The 24190-nt window shown below is 44.8% G+C and overlaps 1 protein-coding gene across 1 annotated transcript in view; it reads right to left on the minus strand.

Moving 5' to 3' along the window:
• LOC144684929 (inositol 1,4,5-triphosphate receptor associated 1-like) overlaps positions 1 to 7485 on the minus strand; it is a 152706-nt gene extending 145221 nt beyond the window's left edge. Inside the window, exon 1 of the mRNA XM_078549344.1 lies at positions 7164 to 7485. The gene's annotated coding sequence lies outside the window, so the exon portion shown is untranslated. The remainder of the gene's footprint in view (positions 1 to 7163) is intronic.
• Between the last annotated feature and the right edge of the window lie 16705 nt (positions 7486 to 24190).

Here is a 24190-nt window from a genome sequence, read left to right on the forward strand (position 1 = left end):
AGGCTCAAACGGCTGAATGGTCTCCTCTTGTTCCTATGTTTGACTTCAATGAAAGATTTGACACATAACAGGAAGCCAAAGCTGAAGGTTAACATCAGTCCTATGAAAGAATGGAACAAGGTAGATAGAAGCAGACTGTTTTCAGTTGAGGGGTCAACAATGAGAGGCCATTGACACTAGATTAAATGTTTAAGTGTAGAAGAAAAGAGAAAGGAATTCCATTTCTATAGCATGACCTCAGGACATCCCAAGGTGTTTTACAGCTAATGGCATACTTCAGAAGTATAGTCACTGTTGTAATGTAGGAAATATAGCTAAATATAATTATATACTATAGCTAAATAATAATAATTTAGCGATATAATATAGCTGAATTTGCAGGTGACATCAAAATAGGTGGGAAAGTAAGTTGCAATGAAGAAATATGACATTTACAAATGGATATGGACAGGTTAGATGAATGGGCCAAAATTTGGCAGATGGAGTTTAACATGGATAAGTGTGAGGTTATCCATTATGGTCAGAAGAATAAAAAGGCGACATATTGTTTAAATGGAGAGAAACTTCAGAGTGCTTCAGTGCAGAGGGATCTGGGTGTCCTCGTGCATAAATCGCTGAAAGCTAGTATGCAGGTACAGCAGGTAATAAAGAAAACAAATGGAATTTTGGCATTTATTGCTAAAGGAATAGAGTATAAAAATAGGAAAGTGTTGTTGCAACTATACAAGGCATTGGTGAGACCGCACCTGGAGTACTGTGCACAGTTTTGGTCCCCTCACTTGAGGAAGGATGTAGTTGCATTGGAGGCAGTTCAGAGGAGGTTCACTAGATTGATTCCAGAGATGCAGGGCTTGACTTATGAAGAGAGATTGAGCAGTTTAGGCCTATACTCGATGGAGTTTAGAAGGATAAGAGGAGATCTAATTGAGGTATATAAGATGCTAAAGGGGATAGACTAAGTAGACGTGGAGTGGCTGTTTCCCCTTGCGGGGCATTCTAGAATGAGGGGCCATAGTTTTAGGCTAAGGGGTGGTAGATTTAAATCAGAGATGAGGAGGAATTACTTTTCTCAAAGGGTCGTGAATCTGTGGAATTCACTACCTCAGAATGCAGTGGATGCCGAGACGCTGAATAAGTTTAAGGAGAAGATAGACAGATTTTTAATTAGTAACGAGTTGAAAGGCTATGGGGAGAGGGTGGGAAATTGGAGTTGAGGCCGAAATGAGATAAGTCATGACCGTATTAAATGGCAGGGCCGGCTTGAGGGGCTGAATTGCCTACTCCTGCTCCTAGTTCTTATGTTCTTAAATGCAGCTCAGTTTAACACCTTATCTGGAGGACAGCACCTCCAACAGTGCAGCTTCCTTTAGTACTGCACTGGAGTGTCAATCTTGATTTTTGTGCTCAAGTCCTGAACTGGGACTTGAACCTAGAATGATTTGATTCAAGAGGCTATAAACTGAGCCATGGCTGACATGATATAAAAAACATTTTCACACAGGGAGTTATGAGGATGTGGAATTAGCTTCCAGGGTTTGCGTTTGAGACAGAAATTACTATCAATATTCAGCATTACATTGAAGAGGTGGATGAAGAGAAAGAGTTAGAGGGATATGGGAACAGGACAAATAAATGTGATTAGAACTATTTGCTCATTTGGAAGGTAAAGGCCAACATGGACTGGATGGGCTGAATAGCCTCTTTCTGTGTTGTAACTGCTGTTTCTTCCTCCCTTGGTAGCATCCTCGATTATTCAAGGGTCGTTGAACCATGACTTACATTGAGATTTTACCACGGGCAGGCCCCAAGTTTACCTCAGCCAAAATGAGCATTGAACCCTGGTGTTATTCTGAACCACAGTCTAGCCATCTCCCCAACTGAGCTAACCAGCACCCCCACCATTGCTATTTATTTCTATTTAATTCCATAACATAGGGCAAAACTTTTAGTTCAGCGGGTGGGCACACACCTGACCTGCTCGAGCGTAAAATGACGTGCGTTGACGTTGGGCAAGCGTCCCCACGTCAACACACAATCACACAATATTTCGGTTGGCAGGCGCGCGCTGGAGTCTGCAGCACGCCCGCAAACAATTAAAAAGCCTGTTAAGGCCATTAAAGTATCAATTGACTGACATTTTTCGCTGCCCATCCAACCTCACGGTTGGCGGGCTGGTAAAAAGGCCAAGCGGCCTTTGCACTTTTTAGGAAACCTCACCCACAGGCAGGATGAGGTTTCCTAAAGCAAATAAAAGTAAAATAAAACTTGTAAAATTTAATTAATAACATGTCTCTGCTCATGTGACAGAGTCACATGAAGGGACATGTTTTATTACATTTTTCAATTCTTTATTTTTTTCTTTCACAACACTTTATCTGAAGCACGCACATGCGCGAAATTCATGCTCGCCCCGCTTGCCCTCCTCCCCCTGCCCTCAGGCACTGCTGAGCGCTGCCACTCGCATTTCACGCTGTGCGGGCCTTAATTGGCCCACGAACTTGAAATCGCCGTCCGGCCTCGATCGCAGGCAGCAGTCAGCTTCCCGACCGCCCCCACCGAGCCCTCCCAACAAGGGCTAAATTCTGCCCATAAAATTATGAGCACACTTTGTCAGGGCACAATTCTCTTTGCTCTATTATGGTGTTACCAGGTCATGTCTGAACATATTCTAAAGTTACATGTTCTCCAATAGGGAATTCAAAACAAAGCTCTTTGCTCAAAGAGTGGTCAGAATGTGGAACTCACTATCACATGGAGTTGTTGAGGCAAATAACAGATATATTTACGTATATTTAAGAGGAAGCTAGATAAGCACAGTAGGGGGAAGGTAATAAAAAGATATGCTGATAGGGTGAGATGAAGTTAGGAGGGAAGAGGCTCATGTGAAGCATAAGCACAGGCATGAACCCATTGATCTAAATGGCCTCTTTCTGTTCTGTTAATCTGATATAATTCCATATTTGATTCTATGAACTACCTACAGCTAAATCTCACTATTACACAGAAGGAGAAACCAGTTGAGCAAACCATTTGTTTCAAAACCACTATAAATCAACAAAAGTATAAAACTAAACGGACCCCTTGGATGCAAGGCACTGAATAGGACCCGATGAGAGCACAAAGACCTCCTCTGCAAAGTCCTCCTCAGTAATGTCTGGGAACGTGTGCTAAAATTGGGAGAGCTGTCCCATGGGCATGACATAGTCATACTCACCAAATCATACCTTACACCAATGTCCCAGACTCTTCACTCATCATCTCCGTATATGTCCTGTCCCAACAGCAGGACAGGCCCACAAAAGGTGGCAGCATAGTGGTACACAGGTGGGAGGGAGTGGCTCTGGAGTTCTCAACATTGACTCCAGACCCTATGATGTCTCATGGCATCAGGTCAAAGATCAGCAAGAAAACCTCCTGCTGATTACCACCCACTGCTCACCCTCAGCAAATGAATCAGTGCTCTTCCATGTTGAACACCACTTGGAAGGAGCACTGAGGGCAGCAAGGATACCGAATGGACTCTAGATGGGGTACTTAAAAATCCATCATTAAAAGAGGTTTGGTAGCACTATTTCTGAATGAACCGGCTAAGTCCTGAAGGGTATATCTGCCAGACAGAGCCTGCAGCAGGTGGTGAGGGAACCAACAAGAGGGAACCTACTACTTGACCTCGTTCTCAACAATCTAACATTTGCAGGTGCATTTTTCATGACAATATTGGTAGGAGTGACCACCACACAATCCTTGTGAAGACAAAGTCCCGTCTTCACACTGTGGATACCCTCTTCTGTGCTAAATGGGATAGATTCAGAACACATCAAGCATCTATAAACTGGGCATCCATGAGGCACTGTGCTAACAGCAGCTGCAGAATTGTATTCAATCACAATCTGTAACCTCATGGTCCAGCATATCCCTCATTATCATCAAGTCAGGAAATCAACCCTGATTCAATAAGGAGTGCAGGAGAGCATGCCAGGAGCAGACCAGCCATACCTAAAAATTAGGTGCCAACCTGGCGACTACATGTATGCTAAACAGCAGAAGCAGGATGTTATAGACAGCAAAGTGATACCACAACCAACAGGTCAGATCAATGTTTTGTCACATCCAGTTTTGAATGGTGGTGAACAATTAAACAACCAACAGGAGGAGCAGGCTTCACAAAAATCCTCACTATCAGTGATGGAGGAGACCAGCACATCAGTGCAAAAGTGCTTACACATTTGCAACCATCTTCAGCCAGAAATGCCAAGTGGATGATCCATCTTGGCCTCCACCTGAGGTCCTCTGCATCACAGATGCCAGTCCTGAGCCAATTCAATTCACGTGATATCAAGAAATGGCTGAAGGCACTGGATACTGCAAAGGTTATAGAAACATAGAAACATAGAAACCAGGAGCAGGAGTAGGCCATTCGGCCCTTCAAGCCTGCCCCACCATTCATTATGATCATGGCTGATCATCCAGCTCAATAGTCTGCTCCCGCTTTCTCCCCATATCCTTTGATCCCTTTTGCCCCAAGAGCTATATCTAACTCCTTCTTGAAAACATACAATGTTTTGGCCTCAACTACTTTCTGTGGAAGCAAATTCCACAGGCTCACCACTCTCTGGGTGAAGAAATTTCTCCTCATCTCAGTCCTAAATGGTCTACCCCGTATCCTCAGACTGTGACCCATAGTTCTGGACTCCCCCACCATCAGGAACATCCTTCCCGCATCTATCCTGTCTAGTCCTGTTAGAATTTCATAGGTTTCTATGAGATCCCCCTTCATTCTTCTGAACTCCGGAGAATATAATCCTAACCGACTCAATCTCTCCTCATATGTCAGTCCCGCCATCCCAGGAATCAGTCTGGTAAACCTTCGCTACACTCCCTGTATAGCAAGAACATCCTTCCTCAGATAAGGAGACCAAAACTGCACACAATATTCCAGATGTGGTCTCACCAAGGCCCTGTATAATTACAGCAAGACATCCCTGTTCCTGTACTCGAATCCTCTCACTATGAAGGTCAATATACCATTTGCCTTCTTTACCGCCTGCTGCATCTGCATGCTTACCTTCAGCGACTGGTGTACGAGGACACCCAGATCTCGTTGTACATTCCCCTCTCACAATTTATAGCCATTCAGATAATAATCTGCCTTCCTGTTTTTGCTACCAAAGTGAATAACCTCACATTTATCCACATTATCCTGCATCTGCCATGCATTTGCCCACTCACTCAGCTTGTCCAAATCACACTGAAGCATCTCTGCATCCTCCTCACAGCTCACCCTCCCACCCAGCTTTGTGTCATCTGCAAATTTGGAGATATTACATTTAAATCATTAATATATATTGTGAATAGCTGGGGTCCCAGCACCGATCCTGACACAATCGCCTGTAATGCTGAAGACTTATGCTCCAGAAACAAACTGCACCTTTAGCCGAGCTGTTCCAATATAACTACAACACTCCATACGGCAATGTGGAAAATTGTCCAGGTATGCACACCCACAAAAAGCAGGAAAATCCAATCTGGCCTATTACAGCTCCATCAGTCTACTCCCAGTCATCAACAAAGTGATGGAAGGTTTTATGCTATCAAGCAGCAGTTACACAGCAATAACCTGCTCACTGATGCTCAGTTTGGATCCCGGCAGGGCCACTTGGCTCCAGATTTCATTACAGCCTTGGTCCAAACGTGGACTAAAGAGTTGAATTTCAGAGATGAGGTGAGAGTGATTGCCTTTGACATCAAAACAGCATTTGACTGAGAGTTCCATCAAGGAACCCTAGTAAAACTGAAATCAACGTGAATCAGGAAAACAAAACTCCAAAGGTTGGAGTCATATTTAACACAAAGGAAGATAGTTGTGCTTGTTGAAGGACAATCATCTCAGCTCCAGGACATTGCTGCAGGAGTTCCTCATAGGCAACCATCTTCAGCTGCTTTATCAATGACCTTTTCTCCATCATGAGGTCAAAAGCGGGGAAGTTTGCTGATGATAGTGCTTTTGACACTTGATTTTTGATGGGTCTGCCCACAACTATTGATGCATAAGGGAAAGCTTGTCATTGGTAACACTCTGTCCTAACATCTGAAACATATTATGGATCTGATTTTTAACTCTGTTCAACTGGATGGATTTTGAAAGGATAATGCAGGAATCTATTGCAGCAAAGATTTATTTCTGTAACTTTCAGAAAGGAATTGGATAAATATTTACAGTGAAAAAAATTGTGGGAGTAATGGAGAAAGAATACGGGAGTGGGACATATTGAATAGCTCTTTCAACGAACCAGCGCAGACATGATGGGCTGAATGGCCTCCGCCTATGCTGTAAGATTCTATGATCCTCATTTTTTGCAACTTGCTAGCAAGTATGCCAGAAAGTTCAGGGAAATACATGTGAGAAGATAGGAATGTAGAACTTACCCGGCACACTAATAAACTTTGAGCGTCTGAACACGGCCACTGAGTAGCCAGTGGAATCCTTGGATTGTTCTCCCTTACCCATCAACAAGCCCCAACACCAACTGCTGATCCCATGGTTCCGTACAAACCAGCGACCCAACCTGGAATCTTTCAGGTTGCGTGTGGCTCAGCCATTCACTGGATGAACCTACTGAGCCATCAGGACATGGGAGCAGTACACTGCCAAAAGATTTTGATACTAGTGAATATCCCCATGTTAACATTGCAATCCTTTGTTGTAAATTCTTGGATACAGAGAACTAGGTGCCACTAAAAAGACAGGGAATCCTGAATAGGTAACACACAATCCAGCTGAGAGAGGCAACCAATCTACATATGTTTTGCCCCCTGTTTGCATTCCTGTACAATCCGCTTACAGTTCACAGTGTGGTTATATTGCAGAGAGCAGTACCTGCAAGTCTCTCTATAAAGAACAACCTTTACTGTTTTATTCCTGCTGTCTCTCTCTTCATTGACACACAGCAACAAGCTACACAAAAAAAACTCCCAGAGGATTGCAACACACTCGACAACGCATACAGCTACTAAACTACATGAAAAAGTGTAACGACTTTTTTTGTTTCAAAACAGCTTAACTACTACATGTAGCTAATTAATTCCATCACCAAGATCTTATCTTTAAAAACTGGACGCTGCTTTCAATTTATTTTTTCAAACTCCTGGTAAAGGTACTATACCTTGTCAGCGGCAAATGACACAAGAAGCTCGAGGCTGCTCACTGTCGGCGGAATCAAACCCCTCAGATCCCGGTTATTTGGATATCCCTACGTATACACAACTGAGTGGCAGACTAATTCTTGCTATTCTGAGCCCAGCCTCTCTCTCACTCCTGGGAGCTTTTACCATTTAAGGTCAATGTTCCATCTGGTCTTGCTGGCTCTCTCTCTCTCTCTCTTTCCCTCGGTCCCTCTTGCTGTTTCAGTCTGTGTCTCCCCTCTCCTTGTCCCTCTGTCTCTGTCTCTAACTCCCTTGCTCCTTCTCCCTGTATCTGTCCCTCCCTTTACCTCTCTCTCTCTGTTCCCCCCAAACATCTCTCTCTCTCACTCCCCTCCCTGCCCCTCCCTCTTCCTCTCTCTGTCTCTCCCTCTCACTGTCTCTCCCCTGTCGTTCTCCCTTTCTTTGTTTCCCACACACTCTTTTTCTCTGTCTCTCTCTCTCTCTCTGCCCCCTGACACTGTCTATCCTCTGTCTCTCTCGCTCATTGTGCCTGTCTCTCTCTCTCTCCCTTCCACTCCTTCACCCTCTCCCTGCATCTCCCTGTTCCTCTCACTCTCCCTCTCTCTCTTGGCCACTCAAACAAAACTACCTGAAGAGAAATTGTTAAAGTTTATGCAGCAGGCATGCAGCAAATCTGTTTCTCTTTGAAGACAAAAATAACGTGCCATAATTTAGAATGTTCACATCCGTTTTTTTTTAACTGAAGCTATGTCCGCTGAAAGGAATGACTTCAGTTGTGCTTTTCTCTCCTGAGGGCTCAGACTGCCCCAGGGTTCAATCCCACGAGCGTGAGCCACAATTCCCCAAGTGCCCAATCTTCTGGCACGGGACTGGGTTAAAAGCACGCTGAATGGGGTGGGACTGCCAAGCCTGTTCTTGGCATCATGTGCACCCTCTAGCAAAAAAACACAAGAAAACCACCAGTAGCATGATCCTGGGCTCTTTGCTGCACCCGCAGTATCCCATGCACACTCAGACTTATTGTTGTGTGCTTGCTGTCAGCAATGGAATGACAGAAAGGGAAAAAGAAGTCCAGACAATGAATTACTTTTTAAAGTGCAGTCACTTTTGTAATGTAGGAAATTACAGCCAATTAAAGTACTGAGGGAGTTGTTCACCATTGGAGGGGCAGTATTGAAGGAGGGTTGCAATTTTAAAAAATTCATTCATGGGATGTGGGTTTCACTGGCTAGGCCAGCATTTATTGCCTATCCCTAATTGCCCTTGAGAAGGTGGTGGTGAGCTGCCTTCTTGAACCATGTGGTGTAGGTACACCCACAGTGCTGTTAGGAAGGGAGTTCCAGGATTTTGACCCAGCAACAGTGAAGGAACGGTGATATATTTCCAAGTTACGATGGTGAGTGGCTTAGTGTGGAACTTCCAGGCAGTGGTGTTCCCATGTGTCTGCTGCCCTTGTCCTTCTAGATGGTAGCGGGCGTAGGTTTGGGAGGTGCTGTCTATGGAAGAAGCCTTGGCGAGCTCCTGCAGTGCATCTTGTAGATGGTACACACTGCTACCACTGTTCGTCGGTGGTGGAGGGAGTCAATGTTTGTGGAAAGGGTGCCTATCAAGCAGGCTGCTTTGTCCTGGATGGTCCTGAGCTTCTTGAGTGTTGTTGAAGCTGCACTCATCCAGGCAAGTGGAGAATATTCCATAACACTCCTGACTTGTGCCTTGTAAATGGTGGACAGACTTTGGGGAGTCAGGACGTGACTTACACGCCACAGGATTCCTAGCCTCTGACCTGCTCTTGTAGTCACAGTATTTATATGGCTAGTCCAGTTCAGTTTCTAGTCAATGGTAACCCCCAGGATGTTGATGGTGCGGGATTCACTGACGGTAATGCCATTGAATGTCAAGAGCGATGGTTAGATTCTCTCTTGTTGGAGACAGTCGCCTGGCAGTTAAGTGGTGTGAATGTTACTTGACACTTGTCAGCCCAAGTCTAGATATTTTCCAGGTCTTGCTGCATTTGGACATGGATGCTTCAGTGTCTGAGGAGTCGGGAATGGTACTGAACATTGTGCAATCATCAGTGAACATCCCCACTTCTGACCTTACGATGGAAGAAAGGTCATTGATGAAGCAGCTGAAGAATGTTGGGTCTAGGACACTACCCTTAGGAACTCCTGCAGTGACGTCCTAGAACTGAGATAATTGACTTCCAACAGCCACAACCATCTCCCTTTGTGCTAGGTATGACTCCAACCAGCGGAGAGCTTTCCCACTGATTCCCATTGACTTCCATTTTGCTAGGACTCCTTGATGCCACGCTTGGTCAAATGCTGCCTTGATGTCAAGGTCAGGTACTCTCACTTCACCTCTGGAGTTCAGAGGATTAGTACTGAGGGAGCGCTACACTGTCAAAGGGACAGTACTGAGAGAATGCTGCACTGTTGGGGGATCAGTACTGATAAAGTGCACTATCAGAGGGTCAGTACCAGGAGTGCTACACTGTCAGTCAGCACTGAGGGAGTGCAGCAATGTTGAAATCAATATTGAGGGAGTGTTATACTGTCAGAGGCGCAGTACTGAGGAAGTGCTACACTGTCAGAGGGGCAGTACTGAGGAAGTGCTGCACTGTTGGAGGGACAGAACTGAGGGAGTACAGCACTATCGGAAAGTCAGTACTGAGGAAGCACTGCACAGTCATAAGCAGTATTAAGGAAGCACTGCATTGTTAGAGGCTCAGAACTGAGGAACAAACTGTTGGAGGGGCAGTACAGCTAGAATGCTGCACTGTTGGAGGAGCTTTACTGAGGAAGTGCTGCACTGTCAGAGGAGCAGTATTGAGAGAGCGCCCCACTGTCGGAGGAGCAGTACTGAGAGAGTGTTGCACTATTGGAGATCAGTACTGGGGGAGTACTGCACTGTCAGAGGGTCAGTACTGAGGGAGTGCTGCACTGTCAGAAGGTCAGGACTGAGGGGAGTGCTGCATTTCAGAGGGGCAGTACTAAGAAAACACTGCACTGTCACAGGCAGTACTGGGAGAGTTGCACTGTTGGAGGCTCAGTAGTTAATGGAGCACTGTACTTTTGAAGGTGCGCTGGATTACAACTGGTGCTGTCTTTCAGATGAGATGTTAAACCGAGGTTCCATCTGCACTCTCATCTGGATGTAAAAGATCCTATGAGCACTATTGGAAGAAGAGACCTCCTAACTCATTGCAGGCCAAGGGTTGAACAGGTATGCTTCTGTACCACACTGGCCATTAACCCACTGAATGATGAGGGAAGCTGAAAGGCAGTCTTTTATTTTTAACTTTCTGACTATATGTATATTTTATTGTGTAAGCACTTGGAAAGTATTTCACAAGCTGTTTAAAAGTTGATAAAAAGCTGTGGTTAGGGATGCCAAGTGATGTGGTGAGAAACATGACACATCTGAGTCACTCATCTACAAGATATGAAGGAGACGGACTCAAAACTTCTTCTTTGTAAACAGGCTGACATAAAATCATCAGCCCAAGTCCCCTTTGACCTGTTACCCTGAGATGGGTCAGAATTTAGTTTTAAGAATCTGTAACAGTGCTTCAAGCACTTTCTGAGCAGAATATCCAATCTCACAAATCAATGAGAAACTAAAGACTTACAAAGGGCAGAGAGAAAGAAAAACCTATCATCTGGAATAAAACAGGACAAAGTCACTGACAAGTATTGGGTAGTACACTGGAAACTCATGGATCCAAATGCATTAATCTCACTACACAAACAAACAACATAACAGTGTCTGGCAAGTGCTGCAGCCAGAAAGTGTGGCCTAACAGTCTGGGCCGTAAATTCTGAGTGCCCCAGCATCACATTGGGGGGATGATACTCCAAAAATTCCCTTCGGTATGTTCCCAGGTAAGGTTTACACAGCAATTTCCCAGAGGTGCAAACTTCCCCTGGGCAACTGCCCTGCACTGGGAACCATCCGAAAATTGCAAACTTCAGATGGTTCCGACTGAGTTACACCAAGTTACACAAAGTTGTCCAACTCCCCAGAGATCCAACCCACCCATCCCCCTGAGGCAAGACACCACTGAGGCCCGACAGCCCCCACCACCTCAGAGGCCTGACATCCCCATGAGGCCTGAACCCCCCCCAAGACTCGATATCCCCCAAGGCCCAACCCCCCCCCCCAACCCCCTGAGGCCCGATCCTCCAACTGCCCGAGGCCTGATGCCCCACCCTGCATGGCCCGATAACCCCAAAGCCCCAATGCCCCCTGAGGTCCTACCCCTCCACAAACCCCAAGGCCCAACCACCCCACTCCCCTCGCACCCCCCAAACCTCCATGCCCCCACCAAGGCTCAACTCCCTGAACCAGCACCTCCCCCCCCACCACCCCCGAGGCCCGATTTCCCACCTATGGCCTGACCACACCCCCACACCACCCAGCACCCCCCATCACCCATGTTAAGAAGAATTAAAACCTCTTCTAACTTCTGGATATCTATTGCAAAGAGCCACACCGACCTTCCCACAGGACATCCCCCCAGACCCACAAACCCCCAGGGGACTCACCCCAGCACCCCCACCAAACTTTCCCACTCTCTCCAATACCCTAGGCATCTGCCTCCACGCCCCCGCCAACTACCCCATACCCCCATGGGATCCTCCAACCCTCATGGAGACTCTTCCCCCGCCCCCACCAGGCTCAACTCTCACCCCCACCCACGACCCCCACCACTGAGGCCTAACCCCGCCTCCTTTGAGATTTGACCCCCACTCCTCCAAGGCCCAACACCCACCACCACATCACTGAGACCTGACACCCCCCACCATGTCCGAGGCCCGACACCCCTCCAAGGTCCAACCTCCCCTAAGACCCAACAGGCCCCGAGGCCTGACTCCCAGCCCCCTGTAGCCAGGCGCAACCCACCCCCCCACCTCCGCTGAGGCCCAACACCCCCCTCAGTCTCTCTGAGGGCCGACCTGTTGAGGGCTGACCCTCCTGCCTCTCCCATACCCCCACCAAAGTCTGAATCCCCCACGCTCCTAAGGCCCGATACCCCACCCCCCAAGGCCAAATCCCCCACCCACCCAAGGTCCATCCCCTCCCAAGGCTTGACAGACCCCTGAGGCCCAACCCCACCCACATCCCCTCAAAGCATGGCAGCCCCGCTAAGGCCGGATTCACCCACTCCCCTGAGACCCAATACCCTCCAAGGCCCGATGGACCTTCCCCACCCCTGCCCAGCCCTACCCCCATCCCCGAGGCACCCTCCCAAGGCCCCATCACCACGCCCCCGAGGCCCGACCTCCCCCATGCATGAACTTCCTGAGGCCCCACCCCCACTCCCACCAACCCGCCCCCCCCCAACCGAGGCCCGACCACTCCACTCCCCCCATACCCCTGGCCCTCCCCTGCACAAAGGTCCGATCCCTCGTACCCCCATGGCCCAACTCCCCCTATCCCACTGAGGCCTGACTCCCCCCAATCCCCTGGAGGCCTGACCCTGACCCCACCCCACCAACCACTCAACCTCCCGGCACCCCCCCCCCCCACTGAGGATTAATCCTCAGTGTGCTAAGAATTACGCTGACAACCAATTTAAGGTTGTCATTCGGGCTCACAATGTGGCGTATTTGTGTGTATTGGAAGCTACATATATTAATACACAGGGCCCTGTTCTTTGCAGACAAAAAGTACATGTACATACATCGCGCCTGCTTCAGCTAAACAAAATAAGTGAAGCCATTCGCTGACTCATTCCTCAGGGCAATGCCTTGACCAATCAGGGTCAAGCTGCCTGGTTTAAATTTCAAACAATGCTTGACAGTTAACTGGCAGTCACCATCATTCTCCATGGCAATGCCACTTGCCAACCAATCATCACGCTCTTCACATACACTATAAATTGTTGTTTTCCCCTTATATTGGTATTCTTGCAAGTGTCCTGATGAATGCAGGATGAAAAGCTTAGACATGTCTCTTTTTTCAGCAACATTCAAGTTCTGTACTACTAAACGACTACTTTTGAAGTGTAGTTACTGCTGTAATTTAGGAAACATGGCAACCAATTTGCGCACAACATGCTCCCACAAACAGCAATATAGTCATGACCGGACAATCTGTTTTTGTGATGAGGGAGAAATATTGGCCAGTCACCAGTGTAACTCTCCTGCTCTTCTTCAAAATAGTGACATGGGATCTTTTACATCCACCCGAGAGGTCAGATGGGGCCTTGGTTTAATGCCCCATCCAAAAGACGGCACCTCCAACAGTGTAGCACACTCTCAGTGTACCCTTCATAGTCAGGTGTGACCATAAGACTTTGGAGCAGAAGTAGGCCATTCGGCCCATTGAGTCTGCTCCGCTGTTCAATGACATCATGGCTGATCTGATAATCCTCAACTCCACTTTCCTGCCTTTTCCCCCAAAACCCTTGATTCCCTTACTGATTAAAAATCTGTCTATCTCAGCCTTGAATATACTTAACCCAGCCTCTACAGCCCTCTGCGGTAAAGAATTCCACAGATTGACTACCCCCTGAGAGAAGAAATTCCTCCTCATCTCTGTTTTAAATAGGTGCCCCCTTACTCTGAGGTTATGCCCTCTGGTCCTAGACTCTCCTACAAGGGGAAACAACCTCTCAGCATCTACCCTGTCAAGCCCCCTAAGAATCTTATATGTTTTAATAAGGTCGCCTCTCATTCTGCTAAGCTCCAATGAGTTCAGACACAGCCAACTCAGCCTCTCCTCATAAGAAAATCGCTCCATCCCCAGGATCAACCTAGTGAACCTTCTGTGGGCTGCCTCCAATGCCAGTACATCTTTCCTTAGATAAGGGGACCAAAACTGTTCACAGTCTTCTAGGTGTGGTCTAACTGGTGCCTTTAGTTTTAGCAAGACTTCCCTATTTTTATATTCCATTCCTTTTGAAATAAAGGCCAACATTCCATTTGCCTTACCTATAACATGATTAACTTGTATGGTAGCTTTTTGGGATTCATGAACGAGGACTCCCAAATCCTTCTGTACTGCAGCTTTGTTTAGTATTTCTCCATTTAAATAATATTCAGCTCCTCTATTCTTCCTGCCAAAGTGCATAACCTCACACTTTCCCACATTATATTCCATCTGCCACATTTTGGCTCACTCACTTAACCTGTCTATATCCTCCTGTAGACTCTTTGTGCCACCCTCACCACTTGCCTTCCCACCTATTTTTGTGTCATTCGCAAACTTGGCGATAGTACATTCATTTCCCTCATCCAAGTCATTAATATATATTGTAAATAATTGTGGCCCCAGCACTGATTGCTGTGACACTCCACTAGTTACAGGTTGCCATCCTGAAAATGGCCCCTGTATCCCAACTTTCTGTCATCTATTAGTTAGCCAGTCCTCTATCCATGCTAATATACTACTCCCAACACCATGGGCTCTTATCTTATTAAGTATCCTTATGTGTGGTAACTTATCAAATGCCTTTTGGAAATCCAAATATATTACATCTACAGGTTACCCTTTATTTATCCTGTTTGTTACCTCCTCAAAGAATTCTAATAAATTTGTCAGACATGATTTCCTCTTCATGAAGTCATGCTGACTCTGCTTGATTATATTATGTATTTCTAAATGCCCTGCTATTACATCCTTTATAATAGACTCCAACATTCTCCCAATGACAGATGTGAAGCTAAATTGCCTATAGTTACCTGTTTTTGTCTTCCTCCTTTTTTGAATGAGGGTGTTACATTGGCAGTTTTCCAATCCTCTGGGATTTTTCCAGAATCTAAGGACTCTTGGAAGATTACTACCAGTGCATCCACTGTCTCAGCAGCTATTTCCTTTAATATCCTAGGATGCAACCCATCAGCCTTTAGCCCCATTAGTTTCCCTGGTACTTTTTCTCTAGTGACAGTTATTGTATTTATTTCCTCCCCCACTTTTGCCCCGTGATTATTTAGTATTTTTGGAATGCTATTAGTGTCTTCTACTGTGAAGACTGATGCAAAGTATTTATTCACTCCTCTGCCACTTCTTGGTTCCCCATTACTATTTCCCCAGCCTCATTCTCTAAGGGGCTTATATTGACTTTGACCACTCTCTTCCTTTTTATATATTTAAAGAAGCTTTTACTGTCCATTTTTATATTACTTGTTAGTTTACCCTCAAAGTTTATGTGAGGGCCTTTGGAAGGTAATGGAGAAATTCGGCTGCCCTATCACAATGGTTCGACAGCATGCTCGCATATATCTTGGATGATGGTATGTCTTCTGATCCACTTCCATAGAAACATAGAAAATAGGAGCAGGAGTAGGTCATTTGGCCCTTCGAGCCTGCTCCACCATTCAATATGATCATAGCTGATCCTCTGCCTCAACGCCACACTCCCGCTCTCTCCCCATTCCCCTTGATGCCTTTAGAGTCTAGAAATCTATTTCCTTCTTAAATATATTCAGTGACTTGCCCTCCACAGCCCTCTGTGGTAGAGAATTCTACAGTTTCACCACCCTCTGAGTGAAGAAGTTTCTCCTCATCTCAGTCCTAAATGGCCTACCCTCTATCCTGAGACCATGACTCCTTGTTCTGAACCCCCCAGCCAAAAGAAGTATCATCCCTGCATCCAGTCTGTCCAGCCCTGTCAGAATTTTATACGTTTCAATGTGTTCCCCTCTCATTCTTCTAAACTCCATTGAATACAGGCCTAGTCGACCCAATCTCCCCTCATACGTAAATCCTGCCAGCCCAAGAATCAGTCTGGTGAACTTGCACTGTGCTTCCTCTATGGCAAGTATATTCTTTCTTAGGTAAGGAGACAAAAATTTCACACAATACTCCAGATGTGGTCTCACCAAGGCCCTGTACAGCTGCAGTAAGACATACTTGTACTCAAGTTCCCTCGTAATGAAGGCCAACATACCATTTGCCTTTTTAACTGCTTGCTGCACCTGCATGCTTGCTTTTAGTGATTGGTGTACAAGGACACCCAGCTCCCTTTGTACATCAACATTTCCCAATCTATCACCATTTAAATATTACTATTTTTCCTACCAAGGTGGATAACTTCACACTTCTCCATGTTATACTGCATTTGCCATTTATTTGCCCACTCACTCAACTTGTCTAAATCGCCTTGAAGCCTCTTAACATCCTTCTCACCATTCACATTCCTGCCAAGTTTCGTGTCGTCAACAAACTTGGAAATGTCACATTTGGTTCCCTCATCCAAGTCATTGATATATATTGTAAATAGCTGGGGCCCAAGCACTGATCCCTGCACTACCCCACTAGTCACCGCTTGCCATTCCGAAAAAGACCCATTTATTCCTACTCGCTGTTTTCTGTCTGCTAACCAATTCTCAATCCATGCCAATATATTATGCCCAATCCCATGTGCTTTAATTTTGCACACTGACCTCTTATGTGGGACTTTATCAAAAGCTTTCTGAAAATCCAAATACACCACATCCACTGGTTCTCCCTTATCTATTCTTCTAGTTATGTCCTCAAAAAACTCTAATAGGTTTATCAAACATAATTCCCCTTTCATAAATCCATGTTGACTTTGTCTAATCCCGTTGATATTTTCGAAGTGTCCTATTATCACATCCTTTATAACAGACCCAAGCATTTTCCCTACCACAATGTTTGGCTTCCACTCACTAATGGAGTTAAACAGGGCTGGGTGCTAATGCTAATCCTCTTTAGCATATTTTTCTCTGCCATGCTCTTCGATGCCTCCCATGATGGTGATCCTGGCACTGAAATCAGATATCGCATGGTAACTGGTAACTGCTCAATCTGAGACGACTCCACGCAAGGACCAAGGTCTCCAAGGATATGCTTTGTAATTTCCTGTTTGCCAGTGACTGCGCACTAGCTGCCAGTTCAGAGCTAGACATGCATTGTTGCATGGGCTTGTTCTCTAATGCACGCAACAACTTTGGTGTTATGATCAGCACAAAGAAAGTAGTGAACTAGCCTGCTTCAGGAAAGCCCTATCTCAAGCCTAAGGCTTCAGCCCATGACCAAAACCTGTCAGCAGTGAATAAGTTCATTTATCTCAGCAGCACACTCTTGAACTGTCTATACTGACCACTACAAGACACATGCAAGAATTGCCAAAGCAAGTGTAGCATTTGACAGATTTTGAATATTAGTCTGGGAACAAAGAGGAGTAAGTCAGCCTACCCAACTGAAAGTCTATAGAGCAATAGACCTGCCTACACTGCTCTACGCATGGACTGTTTATCAGTGTCATGCCAAGAAGCTCAACCACTTTCACTTGAGCTGCCTTCAGAAGCTGCTGAAGATCAGATGGTAGGACAAAATACCAGACACTGAGCTGCTCACCCGAGCTAGCATGCCATGCATCCACACCATATTGAGACAGTCACAACTGTGTTGGGCTGGTCAAAATGCCTGACTCTTGCTTACCAAAGTGCATCTTCTGTGGAGAGCTTGAGTCTGGGGTGCATTGTCATGGTGGTCAAAGGAAGCACTACAAGGATATTTTTTTAAAAACACTGTGGCCTGCCTTGAAAACAAGCTCATATTTGAAGCACAAACTCCAACATGCTGCAGTTGAGGCACACCACCCTCACTGCCAGTCCCAGATAAGTGCTGCAGAGGAGTGAAACAGGTACAGACATTATGGAGCATCAGGGATGGGAAAGAGTTACCTGAATAGTTTGATCCAGGAGGCAGTCACATCCCTTAGGTTACAGGAAGTGGTGCAGGTCTGGTTAGTGGTCAGGAAGAGGAGCCTCTGTGTGCCATTGAGGTAAGCCCTCTTTCACTGCTCCTCTCCTGGTCTTGCTCTCTTTCACTGCTCCACTCCTATCCTCACCCTGTTCACTGTTCCTTCCTCTCCATCTCGTCCTTTTTCTCTATTTGCTGTAATGCACTTTGAGATATTCTGAGATTATGATAGACAATTCTTTCTTGCTTTGATTACGAGTTGGAAAGGCCAGTGTGCCAATACTCACATCTTTGTGAAATTAGGTTAGTCATCCTATCCATCACAATCCTGAAAACATCATCAAATCTCACCAGAGAAAAAGAATATTGATAAAGAATAAGGAACTGAGCTAGTTAATCGGGTGCTAAGCAACTGTTTACAAGGGTGTTCAAAGTAGAACATGCCTCTAGATATTCTATTTATTCTATTTATGTCTCAAACTGGAAAGAAAAGGGATTCAGAAAAATGGTGCTGAAAAAAAAATCTGTGACCATATAACATAACTCTGGACAGTTCATCTTTCTTAGTGTATTTCCAAACAGATCTCTGCACTCTGGTGTTTGTGGCATCTTGTGCATTCCTGATATTAATCACTCCAACATTGCTGGCTGTGCCTTCAGCTCCCAGGTTCTGCAATTTTCTCCCTGAACCTCTCTGCCTCTCTTCCTCTATTTCCTTCGTTAAGACCCTCCTTAAAACCTACCTATTTGATGGAGCTTTTGGCCATCAGCCTGAATATCTCCTTATTGTGGCTTGGTATCAAATTTTATTCCTGGGAAACACCTTGGGACATGTTATTCCAATAAAGGGGCCATATAATTGCGAGTTGTTATCGTGGATTATGGGCCAGTAATCCAGAGAATTTGGGTTCAAATCTCACCCTGGCACTTTGAGAATTTGAATTCAGTAAAAGTAACCATGAAACTGTCAGATTGTTGTGAAAAATCAACTAATGTCCTTTAGGGAAGGAAAACTCACACAGTCTCGGCTTATATGTGACTCTAGTCCCAAACAAATCAGGTACAGAAAATGAAACAAAGGCCTAAATTTTATGGTCCCGCCTGCCATGGGATTGCAGTTGTGGGATGGATTATTTGATGGACCAACAAAAGGTCCATTGACTTCGCGAAGGAATTTTGAGTCCTGTGGCGGGCGGGACTGGAAAATCCTGCCCAAAGAGAGTGAAAGTTAAATGGGACTGACAGAGAGCAAAAAAGAGAGACAAGAAAAAGAAAGGTTTGTATTTTAAATTCACATTTTAATTGTCGGCCCAATCATCCTCAGTTGTTTCATCAACTTCTCTCCATCATAAGGTCATAAATGGGGATGTTTGCTGATGACTGTACAATGTTCAGCACCATTTGTGACTCTGCTGAAGTAGTCAGTGTCAGCATTCAGCAAGACATTCAGGCTTGGGCTGATAAGTGGCAAGTAACATACGTGCCACAAAAGTGCCAGAGAATGACCATTTCCAACAAGAGAGAATCTAACCCTCTCCCCTTGACATAATGGAATTACCACTGCTGAATCCCCCACTATCAACATCCTGTGGGTCACCATTGACCAGAAATTGAACTGGACCAGCCATATAAGTACTGTGGCTGCAAGAGCAGGTCAGAGGCTGGGAATTCTGTGGAGAGTAACTCACCTCCTGACTCCCCAAAACCTGTCCATCATCTACAAGGCACAAGTCAGGAGTGTGACGGAATACTCTCCACTTGCCTGGATGAGTGCAGCTCCAACTGCACTCAAGAACCTCGACACCATCCAGGCCAAAGCAGCTCACTTGATTGGCACACCATCCACCATCTTCAAAATTCACTCCCTCTACCATTGATGCACATTGGCAGCAATGTGTACCATCTGCAAGATGCACTGCAGTAACTCACCAAGGCTCCTTCAACAGCACCTTCCAAACCTGTGATGTCTAGAAGGACAAGGGCAGCAGATCCATGGGAACACTGCCACCTGCAAGTTCCCCTCCAAGCCACACACCATTCTGATTTGGAAATATATCGCCATTCCTTCACTGTTGCTGGTCAAAATCCTGGAACTCCCTTCCTAACAGCACTGTGGGTGTACCTACACCACATGGACTCTAGTGGTCCAAGAAGGCAGCTCATCACCACCTTCTCAAGAGCAATTAGGGATGGCAATAAATGTTGGCCTAGGTAGCTATGCCACATCCTTCGAAAGAATAAATAAACATTTTTTAAAAATCTCCAACCACAATTAAAATCTGAAGTAATAATACTCCACGTTTAATTTTCATTGCCAGAAAGGTCGATTAACACTTATCGTATTAAACGGTACATTAAACTGGAAACAGGCAAGACTTTACTTTCTGTGCTTAGTTTGTATCCACCACATAAATGGAGTAACCTCACACCATCCAAAAATTTTCAATGCTGAGGCAGTCAACGAGATGCTATTTTTGCAAAATTGTGCAATGGCAGATCTTGAACAGTGACATTTGGAGTTCCGTGTTTAACAGCAAATCTACCTCTTGCCTGAAGCTGCTGTACTGTTTATGCATAAGTAAATGAACACCATTAGCCTCACTGTAATTGTGACAGGAAAATCTGGGTCAATAAACATTGCGCAGCATATTCCAATGCGCATTTCAAACTTTTGCTGAAGCCCTCATGTTATTGTTTTATGAAGCGATCTTACCTTAGTCTTGCTGTCATCATTCACTTCTTTAGACACCTCCTGTTGTGTCGGGTCAGCTCCCCCTGTACAAATCAGACTCCACGTTAACAACACGCGAAACCACAAAGATCGTCACCCGCATTGAAATTAACCATAGGCTCTGCAAGGCAAATGATCAAAATCTACAGCCAGGCTAGAGTGAAGAGAAATCTGAAGATGTTAATGTACTTGGGGAGAAAGGGGAAATCATCTGATGTGTGAATACATCAGTTACATGAACCTCCATATTAATTCTCATCACTTGGCACCATGTATAACTCACAGCAACAATCACCAGGCAACTGAATCGCTGCATGGAGCCACTCAAAGGGATGCTAATTAACCAGACACGGCCATGGTATCTCGTCTGGTAATGACAAACATCTGTTACATTTCTACAAGGCCTGATATCTCAGCTTCTTTAGGCATGGAAAATTATTCAGAAATATGTCAGCTGTACATTAACAATTTGCCTGCTAACTTTGATCCTTCTTTAAATGGCCTGCAATTAGTACTTTAGAAAGCAAGGGCCGTTCAGTTTCTACCATTGACGTGTTTCTAATAAATTTGCTTTTGATCTTGAGTTCTATCAACGATGAGATCTTTCTTTAGAGTTTCACGTGTGTGTCAGTAAGTCTCAGTGTACAAAGGCCCAGGATTTTAATCAACAGTCTTTTGTGTAGAAATAAATTGCATAATTCAAGATCACACACATACTCTAAGCAGAAAATCGATAATCCTGATCCAGTACCTTTAAATATCAATCAACCCTCGCCATTTGTGCCGTTAAAAATTTAAAGTTGTATATATGAATTGGCACTTCCCTCAGAGGATTTCAAACTTTACTTTGTCGGAAACCCCTGTAAATACTGCCACATTCCCATAATGCCCTGTAAATATTGGCACACTCCTGAGGACCCCCTGTAAAGACTGACACACTCATAGGAACTCCCTGTAAATAACGATGCACTCCCTGGGAATGCCCTGTAAATATTGACACACTCCCAGGGGACCCAAGTAAATACTGGCACACTCTGGGGACACACTGCAAATGCTGACACACTCCAAGAAACCCCTGTAAATACTGGGATACTCTTGAGTGCACACTGCAATTGCTGACACAGTCCCAGGAAACCCCTGTAAAAACCAGCACAGTTCCTGTAAACCAAAACAGAAACAGAAATACCTGGAAAAACTCAGCAGGTCTGGCAGCATCGGCGGAGAAGAGCACAGTTGACGTTTCGAGTCCTCATGCGCCGATGCTGCCAGACTTGCTGAGTTTTTCCAGGTATTTCTGTTTCGGTTTTGGATTTCCAGCATCCGCAGTTTTTTGTTTTTAACAGTTCCTGTAAATGCTGACACACTCCAAGAATCCCTGTAAATAGTGACACACTCCTGGGGACCCACTGTAAATGCTAACACATTCCCGGGAAACCACTGTAAATACTGACACACTCCTGGGAATATCGTAACAGGAGGAGGCGATTTAACTTCTCAAGTCTGTTCCACCATTCAGTCGATCTGAACCTCAACTCCATTTAACCACCTTTTCTCCACTCTTTGTTCATCCTCATTACCCTAATCTAATAAAATTCTATCAATCTGAGTCATAAAATGTTCAATTGACTCCCAGCCTCAACAGCTTTTTGCAGGAGAGTGTTCCAGATTTCCACTGCCCCTTGTATGAAGAAGAGCTATCTGACATCTTCACCGAACCTCTAATTATAAGATTATGCCCCGAGGTATGTATTCCCCACCATAAGAATTAGTCTCTCATATCTCCACTATTGAATTCCATTATAACTCCATTTGATAAAAAGTAGTAATTCTGTTACAAAATATACTAAAGGACCCGCCCAGCATGAACTCAACTCATCTCTCGAGTATCTGCTGTTATTCCTCCATACAGCAGTGTACCGATTGCTTAAAAATCAACTAATGTAAACTTCCAGTTTCCTGACTGCTCATATCTGCAACAAAAAAAAAATGCAACTTTTCTACAAATCTGCCAAAAACAGTGATTGTCACAAAAAGCACCACCTGACTGTATCAGTCTGGCTGTCTACCTGTTCAGGTGGACCAGAAAGATCCCAAGGCTTTCCTTAATAACCCAGGTCCATCTAGTTTGCTTTCTACCATCCTGGTAGTCATGTGTTGTAACCATACTGGAGTTGTTTCATTTGAAGAAGAGCAGGAGTGTTCTCTGGGTGTCCTGGCAAAAATTCCTCCCTTAACCAAGAACAACAGAAAAACAGATTAACTGCTCATTCTTTTCTGGTTTATGGGATCTTACTATACACAAATTGGCTGCCACCTTTTCCAACAGAACAACAGTGGGTGTATATCAAGCTTGCATGAGTCACATTGAGAAATATGATAGGTGTTTTATAGATGTAAGTCTTTCTTACTTGGCTATGGGTTGAATAGGGGGGTCTCCAGTCCTCATTCAACCCATATAATGACTTGATGCTAACACCAAGTGGGAAAGATGTTCCAATCCTCAGGACTAATATCAATGAGCACAAAACCCACCAGCTACAAAACAGAAGTAATAATCATAGTTGCTTGGTTGCACAGAATTTGAATATTGCCGAAACAAAGAGACATGCTGTTGAAGCTTTTCATCTACTGCTCATCAGGACAGACACAAGAATACCAAATTTCAAAGGCCAACAATTTATCCTGCATGAGAAAAGTGTGCTAATTGGTTAGCAATTCAAATCTGATTGATAGAGGTTTTGCCATGGAGAATACACCAGGGAACTATTGTCCACCATGCTTTGTTTAATTCAAAAAGGATGCAATGCCTGGACATGTTCCTTTTGCCTGAAGAGGACAGTTTACTGCGTATGAATATATGTTGTTTCTAGCAAACTTAAGTGAACCACATTGAGACCCTGACTGATAATCTTAAATTGGTTTTCCTGCGATTGGATAGCTCTTGCTGAACAGTCCCAAGTCTGCTAAGAATCACACTAACAACCAATTTAAGATTATTGGTCAGGCTCACAACATGGCTTACTTATACTTGCTAGGAACTACAAATATTCATACGCAGGGACAGGTCCTCTGTAGGCAAAAGGAATATGTCCAGGCATTGTGCCTTTTTTGATTTAAACAAAAGCATAGTGGACAATAGTTCCCTGGTGCATTCTCCACGGCAATGCCTCGACCAGAGTTGACTTGCCAACCAATCAGCACCCTTTTCTAATGCAGTATAAATTGTGGCTCCCTTTAAAATTTGCATTCTTTTGTCTGTTCCAGCAAGTGCAAGATAATATGTTTCAACAGCATGTCTCTTTTTTCAGCAATACAGAATTAATAATCTTCATTTATATATCACCTTTAACGTAGTAAACTGTCTCAAGGCACTTCACACAATCATTACCAAACATAATTTGACACTGGAGGAGTTTACAGAGATAGGGAGGGACAAGGCCATAGTGAGGTCAGATAGGTCATATAGGTCAACAAGCACAGAGGCTGATGAGTGAACTGGACTTGGATTGATGATGTGGATTTTGGATGACTCAAGTTCTGAACATTCAGGTTGATGACAACAATGGGTTAAACTGGATTTCATCCTTTCATCATTTCCTCACTGACCTAAAACTGTAG

Source organism: Cetorhinus maximus, chromosome 9 (assembly GCF_964194155.1).
Source record: "Cetorhinus maximus chromosome 9, sCetMax3.hap1.1, whole genome shotgun sequence".
NCBI lineage: Eukaryota > Metazoa > Chordata > Chondrichthyes > Lamniformes > Cetorhinidae > Cetorhinus > Cetorhinus maximus.